This window comes from Empidonax traillii, unplaced genomic scaffold, assembly GCF_003031625.1.
Source record: "Empidonax traillii isolate 1590-97213 ecotype Southwest subspecies unplaced genomic scaffold, ASM303162v1 scaffold175:size1888319, whole genome shotgun sequence".
NCBI lineage: Eukaryota > Metazoa > Chordata > Aves > Passeriformes > Tyrannidae > Empidonax > Empidonax traillii.
The window spans coordinates 786,595-803,878 of NW_020955368.1; positions in this window are offsets into that span (position 1 = coordinate 786,595).

A 17,284-nucleotide genomic window follows, 5' to 3' on the forward strand; every position below is an offset into this window, starting at 1 on the left:
CACAGAAATAAATGGAAGTGGATCTGGAAAAAAATGTTTCACTTCCCATGAAAGTCAATCTACCTAGACAGGAATCCTCATAAAGAGAAATACTGCTCAAGGCAGGGATTTCTCTGAATAAACCAAGTGTCTAGGTGTTCAGGAGGTGGATTTCCTCTTCATTGGGGTACAGTAGTGGCTTTATAATGCTACAGTGATGCAAAACACCTATGTTAGCTTAAAAATACAAGGTTTAGCATCACTGGAACAGCAGCTGGGCTAGTCCAGTGTTTCTGGCCCTCGTTATACTGGCTGTGGAAGCTAATTTAGACCTGCTGTGGCTTCCTTGAGGTGGTCACTGCTCACCTCCCAGGTCTTTTTAAGCTGAAGTGAGAGGAAATTGCACTGCTATGCCCCATCAAAATCAGGATTTTGTTTACTCCTGTCCACTCTTCATCAAAGGCCAAACAGCATCAAAAAATGATGCCTGTTTCTGACAGATATGATCACAAAACAAGGTGGTTTTTTTGGTGGAGTAAAGTTGTTTTTTATGTAGCAGAAAACAGCAAGTCACTGGAGGGATGGCATTTCCAAACAACAAATATCCCACCTGTCTCTTTTTGACCTGGCACCCTGTCACACCAGAAGAGTGATGGATTAAAGCTTTTATACAGTTGACTGCTGTTTCTGAGTCTCACTTTTCCACCAAAGGCTCTATTTTCCCATTAGCAAATGTTTTTATTTCGGGCAGGCTACAATGCCTTGTTTGTGTTTGTTTGGCAAGGATGATCATGCCAGGTCAAAGGAAGGAGGAGACACAGCCCATCCCTTATGGGACTGTCTTTTAACAGCTCTGAAAGGCTGCTGAGGGGCAGCTGTCCCTGCTGCTCCCACGCTGTGCTTCGGGCAGGCCATTAGTGAGATAAACCAGTATCACCTATTAAGCATAAGCTGACATATGGCTTTTGAGGGACAAAAATCAGACCAGAAAGAGTTTAAATATTAAATCTACTTGCACAGACTTAAAATTTCTCTCTTTGCAAGGAGGAAGAAAGCAGAGGCTTACTCTGAAGTCAATCATTTCAAAATGCAGTCAATAAAACCAGTGTGTAATAGCAGCAGGTAATCACAACCATGTGTCAAATGAACCATCATATATTCTAGGAAAGGGGATGTAAGAAAGTCTGGTTATGGGACCATTCTTTTTCCTGGAATACTACTTGTCTAAAATAGCAGCTTAACAAAACACCACTAAGATCAAGGGACATTAGCTGTTAAAGACCAAAGGAATCACAGGCTCCCTTAACTGACAGGCCTTCAAGGCCTGAAAGGGAACTGAAAACAGTCTTTCAGCTCCTCTTTGTCTCATTTCCAATCTATTTTTTATTTGTAGTTATTTGTAGTTATTGGCAGGACTAAATCCTTCTTTCTCCTGATTCTCAAGTCATACCTTTACATGGAATAGGCTTAACATTTGCTCAAGACCCATGAAAAACTGGCATTCAGAAACCTGAAAATATACATCTGTGTCTTTGTGTGTACGTGTAAGTGCAAAGAGGACAGCAAGGACTTCAACCTTAATACTTAAAGAAATCAATCCTTCAGATCTTCAAGTTTTGTGACAGGGCTTACTCTTTTCAGTGACCCTTGAGAGATTCTGCCATAGTTTCTGGAGCCAAATAAGTAAGGAAATCATATCTCATATATGATTTCTTATAACCCTTCAGATAGTTCTTTGTGGCTTTTATCCAGAGCATAAGTTTCAAGAAAACTCAGTGGGAAGGTGAGCAGATCATCTCCACGCTGTAACCTGTCACCTTCTCAATGCAAGACCAAGCCTGGGATCCAAGACCACACAGGCTACACTACACACAGGCCCACGCTGTGCCAGATAGCTGGAGTCACATCACTCAGGGCTGCACCTCTGCTTGAGTCAGGCCTTTGACTTTTGGTGAACAAAACAGACTCTTCCATCTCCTTCTTGAAATCTGGGAGGAGCTGATCGCACCTGAGATCACAGAACCACCTGAATCTAATTGAGTTCCCAGCTTTTTCCTATCAGGGAGAATATGCTGCAAATTCCTCATGTGAGCAAAAAGGGGAAGCTACTGCGGCTGCTCATGAAAATCAGTCCTGGAAAAAGAGATGGGAATTCATGAGTAGTGAGAGGGATTATATACTGAGGCATTAAAATGTGTTCCCCTCTTGGGGAAAACACCCTTCATGCCATTGCTTTTGCAAAACACATCCAGTAAACCAGGGAAATCTTTTTGAGGGAGTGAAAGGAAATAGCATCCCTCCCAAGGAGAGCATAAGGTCTTTCCTGAAGACACCATAGTTTTGCCCTAAACTGTGTGTCCAAATCAAATAATTTTCAACTTCCCTTGCAAAAGCAGGAAGGAATTGGATGTAAGAATCACTCGCTGCATGGAAATAAGAGGTTTTGCACAGCTTGGTTGAGTTCCTTCCTCCATCCCCTTCTCCTGCCAGATCCTCCTAAAAAGGGCTAAAATAATAATCTCATGAGAATATCTATTACTGACAGTTCATTGCACTACTTTGAATGGGCCATTTGCTTCACTTTAAAACTAGAGATGGTTTTGCCACTCATGAATGATTTTGTATTTGTTATAAAAACACAGAGTTGTGGGAACGTGTAATTTCAGTAAAAAACTACCTTTCACTGACACTACTGGTCCCTTGCATGTTACAGTTAGAATCAGTGCCTGATTTTAAAAGACAGGAAAGTTTCACAGAGTACTTAGAAGCTCCCTCATGCTGAGCTGCTCTTGACTTCTTGCTCGGAAGATGGGTCAAACAGTGTGATGGCACAGAATTATACCTGACAGACTGGATCCTTATGTCTCCAGGACCTGTGTTGGTCATTGGAATAAATTCTCATTAGATGTTTAGTTAGTTTCTACTTTTATTACTGGGACAATTTTCCTGTAAATTTGCAGAAACACAGCCATGTGAAAACTCTTCTTCCACGGATTTGCCAAAGTAATAAGCTCTTAAGTAGCTTCTAATCTGTAATTGTAAAATACTTTTTTTGTTCCCCTGGAGACACCAGTATTTTCTAGTAGAATTTTGCATGTCTTGCAAAGATCTTGTGGAAGATCTTGTGCAAGTATGCACAGAAGCACATACTGTTGCATGAGTTGCTTTTCAATGGAAATTTCCCATAAATATAAATTAAACTACTCTACACAAGTGAATACAGTACAAACACAATTATGTCACTGTATTTCTTACATATTTTGGCAAATTAGTAGGATCTGGTTATCAAATTTATGATGTTCTGCTCCCATAATAAATAATATGTGAACCCATTAAAACTGTGTTTCTCATATATCATTAACTGCAACAGACCAGCACATGTGCAAGCTTAATCTCTTTCCTAAAGCCAGATACTGTAGATCAAAATTCAGGGTTTTCTATGTGGCCTGTTTGCAATATTCCTGGAACCTGGGGAATTAAAATGTTTGCTATATATTTGAGACCTATAAAATACTGGGTTCATTTCTCCGAGTGTCAAACATGTTTTCCACTCAGCAGATTCATCTGAGTTTTCATTCAATGCCCTCCACCATCAGATCCAAGCCTTAATCTGCTTATTACCAGCTAAAAGCAGTCCCTTTGTTTTTAACTTGCCTGGAGAAAAGGAGGTTCAGGGGAGACCATATTGGACCCTCACAGGATGTTGTAGCCAGGTGGGAGTCAGTCTCTTCTCCCAGGTAACGAGTGACAGAATGAGAGGAAATGGCCTCCAGTTGTGCCAGGAGAAGTTTTCATTGGATATCAGAAAAAGATTTTCACAGAAAGGGTTGTCAAGCATCAGAACAGGCACTCCAGGGAAGTGGTGGAGTCACATTCCTGGAAGTAAAAAAAAAACCCAACATGTGGATATGGTATTTGAATATGTGATTTAATGGTGGTAGTACAAGGTTAACAATTGGACTTGATAACCTTAAAGGTCTTTTCCAAGCTGAAAAATTCTATGGTTATATGAAAATTACAGGTAGACAAAATGTTTTCTGTTAATATAGTATCTTCCAGCTCCAGCCTCAACTCACAAATGTCAGACCACTTCTCTCCTCTGCCCTTATATCTATCCCTCTTACAGACACTAGCAAGTAGGGGGTTTTAGCATCCTACAGCAATTAATGTTCAGAAAATTTTATATCCTTTGCCTTCCCGATAAAACAAAAGGTAAAACCACCTTAAGAGTGCAAAAAAATTCAAAAAGGGACGGGAAGGTTAAACAATTTTTGTATACATATTTTTAATTTTTAGTTGTTCATGGTTGCACTGGAGCTCTGTGGATAGGCTCTGTAGCACCAGTTCAGTACTGAGAGCCACCCTTTCCTCGGGCAATAAACACCAAAGCTTTTGCAAATAACCATGAATTCAACCTGCAAGAAGTGTTACTCCTCCTGCCAGCAGCACCAACACCTCCTACTGCAAAACGAGCAAACTGCAGTTTGAATAAGAGCTGGAAATTGTCAGCACTCTGCCTCATTGCACAGCAGCTTCCAAACACTCATCTCTCGCCCGCGCTCATTTGTGAATTGTCATTTCTGAGAACATTTTCACCCTGTTCTGTTTCTGATGAAGCTCAGAGAAGAAGCATCAGTGCCATTACAGCCTTCTAGCATACTGTTTACTCAATAATCCTTCATTACTTCCCACTGATTGTTTTCTTTGGAGGGAAACAAACATTCTTACAAATGCAACAGATGACATATGAAGTTATAAAAGTGCCTATTGGGTAAATGAAAGATCTCCTTTATTCTCAAAAACATCCAGCTTTACAAGTCTAATGTGGAGTGCTGTACCATGCCAGATACATTTGGAAACCATCCCAACTATCACTCTGAAACTCTGCCTATTTAAAAGTTTTGGCAACTTTAATCACAGCCACAAAAGCTTCAGCAAAACTGTTGTTTTAATGAGTCCAGTTCTGCCAGGAAGCGACAAAGCAACCCATGCCATCTGTTTGCATCTACCCACATTTAATCTATTAATGTGAGCCAAACTTACAGTCATCAGTATTGTTTTACTGGGATCGTTATCTGGCCTAAAAATAAGCTATGGGTCTTATTCATTGCTGAAGTAACAGAAATCAACATTCTTGCACCAGATATGTTTGACCCAATGCCTTTTTGGCCAGAAGAGAAAACAGGAAAAGTTCAGCTCCATGTGCCATGAATGCAAGTGAACCTTGTCTGACGAGCTGAGAACCAACTACACTTGTGGGTCACGGTGTCTGTTTTCTGAATCTCTGTGGAGTTAAAATACATGGCATAAAAACAAGTTAAAAAGATATTACTATGTGCTGTGTTACTATCAAGTTTCTATTCAATGATCCAACATGCAGTAGCTAAATAAATCCAACTGGTCTCTTTTCTGTGCAAGCCCTAGGTCCCTCAAGATTTTAATTTTTTTTCCCATGTATTTTACACAGTTATAAAACCTTTGGACAGTTGCAATGATAAAACACGGATATGGGCATTAGAGGCTTCCTTCCACTTCAGGGCAAAACTTAAACTCATGAATTGGTTTGACACTCTGAAGAAAGCCACTGCTGAGAAATGTCAGCTTATATTTCTTGATGTCTCTGTCTACCCACTAAGAATGGAGCTACCAGGGCTGAGAGTGAACTGCAGGAACCTGGAGCAATTATTGGATTCTGAGGATGAACTCTATGTCTCAGCTCCCATACAGGGAATATTGCTGGCATGAATTCCCACTCACCACCTTTTTATTCCACCCTCCCTCATTTTGCCCTCATTTTCTAGCCTCTGAGGCACTGTCAAGTGGGTTGAAAGGAAATCAAAGCAAGATCCACCACGATCTTTGCTCTGGTCAAAACCAGGATTGCGGAGGTACCTTAAAGTACACTTGACCTAGTAATTTAAAATCATTGAATTATAGAATTGTTTAGGTTGGAAAAGACTTCAATAATCATCGAGTCCCAACTGTTAACCAAAGACATCTCTTCACATCTCGTGCTTCAAAACTTCTTGAAGATTCTGCAAGGCAAAGGTGAAGGTTTTCAGATAGGGATGATGTGATCTTGTGAGGAACAACAAGCAATATCTTCCTTGGTTGGGAACACACATCCTTCCTGCTAGAGTGTTTAAGCCCAGAAAGAGGAATTTTTTATCTCATTTTTTTATGGTTATGAGTCGGTACTCACACAGAAGGAGATGGACAGATGATGTCTACATGTTGTTTGACAAATGTTAACAAAAAACAGATAAGCAAAGCAAAGGAAGAAAAACTATAAGCTTTTTAACACCTGTAGGATCTGGAAAGGGACACACCTATTGGATGGAGATACTCATTTTTCCTGGTTTCCTACTTGTTTCCCAAGGATAAGAACAAATGTGTGCGGTATCACTGTTCTTCAACACCTTTAAACATGGTTTACTATAAGTAATATGTTAGTTTCCTTGGCTGAATATAGATATGCTCCTGCAATAGGGATAATTCTTCCCAGTTCCTCGGGCCTTTCATGACTTTATTTCTTACTTGTTCAAAAAACTATTTATGATCACCTACATCCTCTGAGTTAATGGGGCAATTTTTTCTTGTTGTTTTCAGCTTATGTTATGATCTCTGTGACTGTACTGGATTTAGGGATTTCAATTTGGTCTTCAGTGGCTCATATATACCACAAATCTAATACATATCACGGGGCACAGACTAAAACAGAACGTGCAACTGAGGATGGTGTTTCTGTAAGAGCCTGGAGTGCTGTAGCACATTGGCAGGGTAATCTGTCATGGCTAAGAATTATTATATTCATAAGTCTATACCACACAAACTGAATCCTCTGATCTAAATTAAATTACTCTGGTTTCATGGCAGTGCTGCTTAGATTGCATTACAGTCCGTTAGCCATGGCCTTATTCTGGCCATAAGTGATGACAGATTCTAGTGCCTCTTATAGCTATATTGGCCATTTACTTTCAGTGCTAGAACAAAAGGCATAAACAAGTCTGTTTCATAAAGATTTGGTACAGCTTTCTACACAAATTCTGCTTTTCAATCAAACTTTTTAATATATCAGTCTTCTTTTCTCAACACTACTCCTTTTATCTTGCATGCCCGATTCTTAATCATTACGATTTCCCTCAGCTCTGACACGAGCAAACTTTTCCAGCCCCCTTACTGCCAAAGTTCACAGTGCTTCAATTATATTAAATTACCCCGTTTATTTCACATTTAATTTAGGATACTATTATATCACATTATGACATTGCAGAATGTTAGAGGGTTTTAGCATTGATTTCTCTTAAACACAATAAACTGCAGTTCTTAAACTCAGATTACCTAAAGCATCAGTGGGACAGATAACCCCAAAGGTATAAGTACTTGAGCACTCCTGGAGAGAAGCACAGTCCAGCTCTGACTCCTGGCTCTTAAACCAGCTGTTGAGGAAAAAAAAAAGGTACAAATGAGCAGATTTGGGGTAAATTTGAAAGAAAATTTATTCCTAACCCACCAGGCCTAGGCATTTGATTAAGCTCTGAAAAAGAAGCATAGCAAATAATTATGGAGAAAGAGAAATGTATTTTTTTATGTTTTAGCTCCATATTATTTTCTTAGTGCAAGAAGAAGTTTATGATGACCTTGGGCAGCAACAGGGCCAAGGGAACATCATTCAGTAACTGCATTTAGAAAAGAAGGTACTGATTTCTAGTAACAAACATGTTTCTGCACTTTGGATGCCATGCTGCTGTAGAGGAACACACAAGTAACTTCTTCAAATACACTGACACAACCTGTGCTGTCCAGCACCCACAAATACAGACCTTAGCCTCCAAATATAAAAAGGGAGATAAACCACAATCTGTTTTGATTTTTAAATAGCAGTTTCATAACTGCTGTAATAGCCTGGATATTTGTTTTTTTTGAAGCTAAATCCAGACCACCATCCATATTTAGGAAGCACTGGAGCATGAGCCACCTCTCCAGCGCCGGTTCCTCTGGAACACCTCAGTAATGAATCAGTTACACCACCCTCCAGCTGTCTCACAATAACCTCCACTGCAGCAGCTCCAGAACTTCACAGTAGCGGCACTAATTTTTACCAGCTGAGGACTTGAGCTTTTATCTCTTGTTTAGACTTCAGAACAGACCTCAGATTTCGGCAGCGTGAGTCTCCCTCTGAACAAAGGGCGGTGCTCTGAGCCCAGGGACCCTTTCCTAGCAAGGAATGGGGTGTTTACACGTTTTGATCGGCCCAGGGAGCAGGATCTCACTGTAACAGTCAGCAGCTCTGGTGACAAAACGACACCTAATACCTGGAAAAACACTGCTGTGGCTGCGGGAAATGGAGTACCTACCACATGGGTGCTACTGAAATGAAACTGGCCCCGTGTGCCAGCTTCGCAAAAAAAAGAACACTTTGTTCCTGCCTGGCCTTGGCAAGCTTTTAACCCTGGCTAATTTAACATTAAAGCTACACTAGCTGCCTCAGATCCATATTGTTAAAGCCAGCTGGATATGCCAAAAACTACAAAGGGAGCGAGCTTTTTGCCTAAACAAATAATACCGACTGTCACTTTGTATCAGGACTTAATCCTGTTAATGAGCTACAGGCGGGGCAATTTCCCTGATTGAATACGTTTTTCAGAGACCATTTCCACTCACTGTATTGCTTGCTGATAGCCATAAGGAATGTACTGTAATCCCGACTCCACTCTTACTCAGCAGTTCATTATTTAGAGTGCCTTTTGCTTTCACATCCACTCAATCCTGTTATCTCTACCACTGCCACCAGGAAATGCTGTTCCCATTCATTGCAGGGTGGGTCTCCGAGCTGTATTCAGATTTGCAAGAGGCTGCAGATTCATATTTTGTGCTGTGTAAAAGATTCGGGAGAGGTTTCATTTGGTTTCACACTAGTTCCATTCTGCTGTACTGAATATTGGAAAGTTCACAGAATTCAATTCGTGCATTCATTAAACAGCAATGAAAATGAAATAAATTTCCTGGTTATTCCATTTCAAATCCTACGCTCTCACACTGTGCTTCATAGAAACAGGCCCATGGATTGGATAAGTTTAACATCTGATTATATGTGAAAATTAGTCCAGAAATGTGACTTACATTAATGACAAAATTTATTTTTATTTTTCGTTTATGTAGCTTTAATTTGATCCTACCACAGCTTCATGGATTGAGAAGCAACAACAGAAAGGTCTTCTTTGCTTCTGAAAACAAATGGTTGAAATAATTTCCCTGTTTATGTTACATGGACATCCTTGGAAAGAAAGCAGGAAGCTACCAAATGAAAAGATGCCACCTCAGCTCCCTGGAAACTGGGTGAGTAGCTGTGCTTATATTGACCCTGCTTAGGTGTAGCAGGGTAAGTGAATAGTTCTTTGCCCAAGTTTTGCTGTGTGACATCCTGGCTTTCTTGGCTCCACTTGCTCTCGCAGGAAGAAAGGGATAGGAGAAGAGACAGCCAGGATACCTGTTTACCTGTCCTCTGAGTGAAAATGTACTATTTCAGGTAAAACATTTTGGGTTTATGATCTTTATTCTTTGGCTGATAGAGGAAAAATATGAAAAACCTACATATATTTCAATGAACATGATTTTTTAAAAGAACATCTAGCTTGGAAAACTCACTTCCTTTCACTGAAAACCAGTTCTGCTGCTGAAAAACCCCTTAAGACCAGTACTAGTTGCCTGCACACCTAATGTCCCCTGGCTGACTGCAGATCACAGCTACAAATGATTTGCTGCTTGTTTTTTAACCAAGTACTAGACAAAAGGGGCTATTTTGGGTTAAATGGACAAGCACCTCTTTGAACACAGGAACTGGTGACAGCCTGGCCTTCAGAAGGCGCTATCTCATGCTTTGTTTGTTTTTACCTGAATTAGATTAGTGCTGCAATGTGATTTCACCCTTATTAGACACTAGGAAGGCTACACAATGCAGCACTAAGCTCAGGGAAAAGTTCAGGCAGAGTTCACGGCTAATTAGACATCCCAGGCTGCTCACAGCAAAGCAACCTTGATGGTGAAGTGGATTCTTGCGTGTCTGATACAACTGAGCTGCACTGGGGTGGATTTTTACAAGCCTGAACACTATTGCATCCAGCTGGTGGCTTTCCCTCAGTGGTGAACTAATAAGTGCTGTCACTTCCCTCCCAGTTTGCACATAATGTTTACTGGAAAATCACTGAGAACTCTGTTAAAAATATCGGAGTTACAAGTCACATAAATATTTATGACAGAACTGCACAACGAGGGGTAACTGAGACCCCAAGAATGGATATACATAGCTACTATGTATTTATGTAGTTTACTAAATACCTCATTTAATATAACTTTTTTGTCTGACTTCTCTAAACAAACTGTAAACTTAAAGTGAGTTGTATTTCTTTTTTTTTTTTTTTTTTTTTTTTTTTTTCAAATATCACTTCTAGGTTAAACAATCAGAAGTTAAAGATATATTTGGTATTGCCAAAGCAATAATATCAGGTTTACAGAAAAGAATTCAGACATAACCCCCAACCAACTGTCGAGCAAACATTTGTATTTGTTGCTTTCCCAGTTACAACAATCTGACCAGGAGAACTTTGGTTATTTAGAAAGTGTGTGATGAAACACATGCACGTGTCTCTTTTTCACACCACCAAAACCCTGGATGTGGGTAGGAATTGTGAGTGTGGCTGGTGGTGTTTCACCCACGCTTGACTTCCACAGAAACAGCTTCTCACCCTTCAACATGAAAAGAGAAGGGTTTCTCCACTTTGGAAGTAAGTTTTGGCAGCAAACAGTTGCATTCAAGGCACCTCTGTCCAAAAAGCTTCACAAATAACAAAATTCCCACTTGCTCAGATGGTCGGGCTCACATAGCACTTCTGCCCCACCCGGTTGTATTTTTGGTGTGTGAGTGGGACACCACTGGCTCACAAGCTGTTTGCTGTCAGTCCTTGCTGGTCTAAATTCACCTCTAGGTGCCAGGCTCTGTGATGGTAAAATCTGGCCTGTGACCACTGACTTGGCTTTAGCTGTGCTGTGTTAATGGACTCTTTGAGGATCTGCTTATTACTGCTTAAAAGGAAAATGTAAGAGATCTTACTCTCTGAATAGTCAGTTTTCACTGTCTTGGGGTATAAAGAATGTGGATTAAATACTATGTAAAGTTGGGGAAATATACAGCTAGTACAGTCATATTCCATTAGACGTGATCTATGCAGTAATGTGATGTTACACACGGTGTAGTCAAAAAGTTCAATACTGATGAATGGCAATTAAGCAAAAAAAAAGCACATCACAAGAAAGCACTAAAGCACTCTACACAAACTTCTGTGCCTCTTTTTCTTTTTTTTACTCATAAGCTAATTAATTTTTTAGAAAAGTCTGCATTTATGAATTTTGGAAACTAAATGAAGCACGGCAGGGATTCCTGTTTAATGCCTGACAAAAACTGTTACTCTTTCAACAGTTCTGACAGGCACAGCTGAGTCTTAAAAGAGCTATTCCCTTCTCTTCAACTCTTTTTTTTTTGTCCCTTCAAACACTCTGTTGCCATATTAACAATCAATGAGACAAAAATTTGCTCTTACCCCAACAGCATATTGTTGGGAGCTATTTTCTGATTTATATCTTTCTCAACTGGTTCTCAAGGAACAGTGTGGGAATTAACCACAGCAAACAACAGGAAGGCTTTCAATGTGTGTGTAGTTCATATACAGTGTATGTTTATTTGTGACATTTATTTTACAGCTTGTATCTTTAGTGGCAATATTTGTAGCTCCATCATCAACAAGCAAGGCAAGAGTTTTCAGGGAACGGTAGTTTGGAACAAAGATTGCCCCCAAGACAGAGGGCTTGAGTTGCAATGTAATAAAATGTTTGCACATATGAAAAATGCCTCTGAAGTCACTCCTTGGTCTGAGTTGTGGAGCCAGGATGGATGGAGCAGATTTCACTGCTGAAGTGTTAAAACAATTAATCACAGACCCTAGGAAAGTCACTCTGAGTATTAAGGGAGAACTGCTGGGGCACCACCATGAAAGGTCTCCAGAGAGGCTTCTCTATGCCAAAACAGAGTCAACTTTCTGTCCCTTCCACACACTCCTGCAGACACTGCCAAAAGCTGCCAATCCCAACCCACCAGTGAGACTCTGAACTCCTTATTTCTGAACCCCAAGAGGCTACTGCCTCACCCAGTGTGCAAAAATGCCTCAGCAGACTGATGCCTTAGCATTATTATTGTTATTAGCTGGCTGTGATTTACAGTGTGAAGGAGAAGGACCATGGCTGTGTGGCTTGCTGGTTTCCAATCGGAGTTGAGCCGGAAATGTAAAGCAGCTTTCCTCTAAATCTAAAATCAGGGTATCAAATCCTTACATGAGCTTGTGAAGATACAGACCTATCATGTCCCTGTGCATCCATGGCAGGGCATCAGTCATTCTGCCAATGCATACACACACCCTCCTGCCTCACATGTGTCCTGCAAAATGTGAGTGGATGGGCTCTTTCTCTCAAAGAAATGACTTTGGGGGTTCATATCATTCTTTTTAGGAGGACAGTGTTGTACTACCCAGTATACTGAGCATGGCATAGGTTGGGAGAACACCAATTAGGTTAAAGGAAAAATTCTTACTATAGGTATAAGCTGCTTTTAATTCCATCTACACATTTTCCACAAGAAATACTGAAAACCCTGACAAAGTGATATACAAGCAAATAAAATCTGAGTTTACTGCATACAGACTCACATTTTCTGATTCATTTTTTTTTTCCTAAAAACTCAGTGCCAACTGTTTCCATTGCCATTTTTCTCCAAACCCGCTCTGCCAGCCAAATGTCACTGATATGTGACTTTCCACACAGATAGACAGTATTGCAACTTTTCAAAATACTAGACTGGGGGCATTAAGCATATTCGTTTAAACTTGCACAAAAATCAGAGGATATGAAGGAAGCAGACAACTGGCAGAACTAGCCTTTCCACCACATATGTCAGCAAGACCTATAGCTTGGGAAAACGATGACTTCTGGAATACAGCACTAATGTATTTACCGTATGCTGTGCTGGAAGCTTTTTACATTCATGCTAATAATCTGCAAACTTGGTAATTTCACATAGGCAAGCTAGAGCTCTATTTTTATGTTTCAGCCAAGATTTAATGTATGGGGCTGAAACATTGCTAGGCTGTGTTATTTTTACCCACACACTCTATAGGCTCTTATTAGTTAAGCTGTGAAATGCTGTCAGAAGAAACAGCAACTGCACTGCGCTTGTGGAAAGTGCAAGTCCTCTACATTAAGGAGGTTATTTGCCTTGATTCTTATTCCTTTATCTATTTATTACTTAGTTAAAAAAGCTGCATAATTTGTAAGTGGCCTGCCATTACTAGGAACTGCAGAGATTCCAATAGAAAGTCAGAAATTTCAGAGCTTACAATGGAACAAATAAACAAGGAATCCAGGTTCCCACATCTACTCCAACAAGAGTAATATCAGAGCACAGAACAGCAGAAGTCTTGACCAGGGCCATTTAAACAGCTCTCATTTTGGTATTCCTGCCTCTCCTTGCTTTAAAAGCCTTCCAGGATCAATCTACTGCTAGCGTTGTATGGGCAACAGGAGAAAGGAGAACGTGCATGAACATCTGAGTACACACAAGGAAAAAAGCTGAGCAAGACTAGGAGGTAATGTTGAAAACATTCCTTGACATTCCTGCCCGCTTTTGTTCTTCCTCTTTTTATCCCACCCTCTCTCTCTCAGCTAGGTTTTTCTGCCCCTCTCCTGCACCATCCTGATTTATAATGCTCCCGTGTTCCAGGTGACTCCTAGCATAACACAACCCCATGAGAGCTGCCCCTCTCCCAGTCTGGGTCCTGTGTGCAAATGGAGGTCAAAACCATAGTTGAAACTGGACTATTGTTGAAAACAGCCTATCTGTTCCTCACTCCCATCACACCAAGCCTTGCCCGTCATCACCCATAGTAACTCCAGAGCTCTATCCTGCCTGTTTCAAATCATTTGAGCTCAGAGGAGCTGGAGATGGCTGAAATACATTTTTTTTAACACATTCTGCACAGCCAAATGCATAAAGACACAGATGTACTTAGACCATCTCCAAAGTCAGCTTCTGTTTGGCTCCACACTGAGCTGGGCAAGGATGTCAAACGTGGCTAAAATGTGTGCTCGGTTAAGGCAGGGGCCAGAAAAAGCCTTTAGGAATGTCTAGTGGGACTGATTTCCTCCTCTCTTGTGTTGTTTCCTCCAGATGCTTTAATATGTGGACAGACAGCCCTTGATCTTGTGATGGAGACTGCCCTGATGGGAAATGTGCTGTGTGCCTTTATCTGAGAGGCCCTGGGTTGGTCAGGACAGGACACCACATTTGTGGGGTGATTCTCTGGAGTGCCAGAATCAAAGTGGAATCTCTCAGCATTGTCCATTCTCTGCAGAAGTTTTTCGGTTGAGAGTCTTGGTGCCACATCTGGGGACAGTGCCTGGTTTCAAAGTATTACAAGGTGGGTCAGGATGTAGAACGGCCACTTTTCTAGATTTGGTGGCTTCTGAACAGCTCTATGGCAGCAATGTCAAGGTTGCTGTGGGCAAGGCTGTGAGGAGTTTTCCCAGGTCCTGCTGCAAGAAGGAAAGCAACACTCTCCATTTGCAGAACTGAAAGATTTTTCCTCTTTTGCTAGTGGTAAACTGAGTACCAAGAAGGTTCTTTCCCTACCCCATGCAGACACCAGGTGCCCAGCTGGCACCTCAGTCCCTGGTACTACTGTACTCTAACAAGTCCAGGACAGGTATTTAATATCATTCCAAGGGACAAAGTACTAGGGCTTTAGACATAATCAAAGGCACACCAGCCAGAGGATCATCGGGGCAGGACATCGCTAACCTTGTCCCTGGAGACACATCCAGCAAGCCAATGCCTTTGCTAGGAAAGGCAGTTGTCCTTACAGAGTGTTGTAGAAGTCATGGGTTCTTGTGATGCAGATGATTTAGTGACTGCACAGTGCTAAAGCTCTCTGGAGCTGATGGGATACCCAACAATCCTAGAGGTATATTCTTAAAGAACTCCAAACACTACAGCATGGACATGAGCAGTGTCCTCCTATCCGTGTGGGAGAGAGTAGCAGGAAGAGTGGTGTACTGGCACATGTCAGACCATCAGAAAAAACATGTGCTCCAAAGGCACACAAAGCTGATCCACAGACTGAAGAATGTTGGCATTTTTGACACAGACACCACAGGAGGAGAGAATTATCAAATTGCATTTTCTCAGGTCATGAGCAGGTTAAATTCTAGAGGGAACAGAGGACCATCATAGATAAGCTGACAGTGCTGCATCTTGATGAGTTACGGCATTCTTTCCTGACTGCCAGAACAAGAGAGTTCAAAAATAAGTGGTAGCAATTTCACATTTTAATTGGCACAATTGTAGAAAATGCTCCTTGGCAAGTATCAGGTATTATGTCTAACAGACCGAGCATTTGTCTGCAACAGACTTCCTTTGTGTGACAAAGGAACAAATAGACATGATGCTACCTTATATGGCCTAAGTGTCACCTTGTGAGAGAGATAAGTGATGACTCTGAAATGAAGCTGAAGTTGGCAACAATAATGCAAACAGGAGGATACCTCCAGCATGAGTGGTGACCCCTGTGCATGAATAGCACGATTCTGATTTGTAACAAAATCCTGTGCTATTGTTTGTGTCTGCATAAAACACCCTTGTAGTGAAATATATACTCGTGTTCTCTCCCAGAAAACTTCAGAAGATAAATTAGTGCCCTCTTATGAGCTAAAGCCAGAAACCTGCAGACAGAAACACTGAAAAGAACTGGAGGTCCGTTCAGTCTCCGTCTCTCAAAGTTCATACAGCACAGCTTCAGCAACCACTTCCTGATGAGGCATTGAATATCCACTGTGATGGTGCATTGCCCCTATCCTGAGAGTCACGTGTGTTGCCAAAGTTCTCTCTCAAAACCAAGCCTAAATAATGTCATCCTTCAGACCACTACTGTATACCCCACCAGCATGACTAACCCCTGCTTCCATTTTTACCTCTCATGTACTTGTGCACTACTGTACCTGAATTACTGTTTTAATTTCCTGGTCAGCTCATTCAGTCCCTCACGCCCGTTCATCTTCAGGTGCTTTTCTGATGCTTTACATTCAGACTCTACATCACATCGTGGCTCTTCTTTTTAACGTCTGTAGCTTTTCTGTATAAATTCCAAAGCGAAAAAGCCAGAGGAGTACCGATTTTACTCCCCTTGCCCAGAAGAGTGGTGTGACTAATTCGTTTAGAGGTAAGTCAGCACCCTCTGGTGTATCGTTAGTGTACTGCAAATTTCCTTACCGATAAAAGGACTAATTCCTCAAGAAAACAAGAAAAATTCTGTGAAGACAGATGCCTAAGAGATTAATATGCAAACTTCTGGGCTTATTGGAAGATAGAAGGAACATTACTTTTTTTTCCCTCTTCTCTTCTTAAAGAATACCATTGCCACGTAAAATATCAAATTTAGTATTTTCAACTTTTTTTTGAACAAACACTAAAAGCATTGAACTTGTCAAACGACATTCCTTAAACAGCTTTTTTTAATTATTTTTTCCTTGCAATTATTTTGCATTATATAATAAGAGCCACTCAGATGTAAGTTTTGAAAAATTTCACATTACATTTAGTGCATTAATTGCTTTTAAAATCTTCGTTTTTTCTGAACTGGAAAGCAAGAGGGTGTCATTCCAAAGCGTTTCTGCTGAGCATGCCTTTGCTTTTTTACTCAAATTACATTCTGGTTCCTTTTCAAAATGCATTAAAAAGCAGTAACATCCCTGAGGATGAGGTTGCTGGATTTTTTTTTTTTCCTTCAGGATTGAACTATGGGCTCAAATAGATTAAGCAATGCAGGTTAAGTAGAAGCTGCTACCAGATGCTATAAAGTAGTTCAAAGCAGAAGTAAAATAATATAAATACCCATATACACTTCTTTTCTTTACTGATGGGATGTTCCAAGTTCTCTTCTCTACCTACAGCCAAAAAGCACAGTCTGCTTACCAGAAAAGGTAAACTGATGATTGCCTGAACCATGAGGAGTACAATCAGAGTTTATTAGCCTCGTTTTTCAAGCTATTCTAGCTCATCTGGAACTAAAGGAGAGCAGAAATTTTTACGAGTTGCACTACACATCTTTATTTGTATATGTCTGTTGCACTGTAAAATTCAATCTTTTGAATGAAAGCCTGCTTGAAAGGAAATCTACTGTGAGATTTCACTGTTTTACCAGTGACA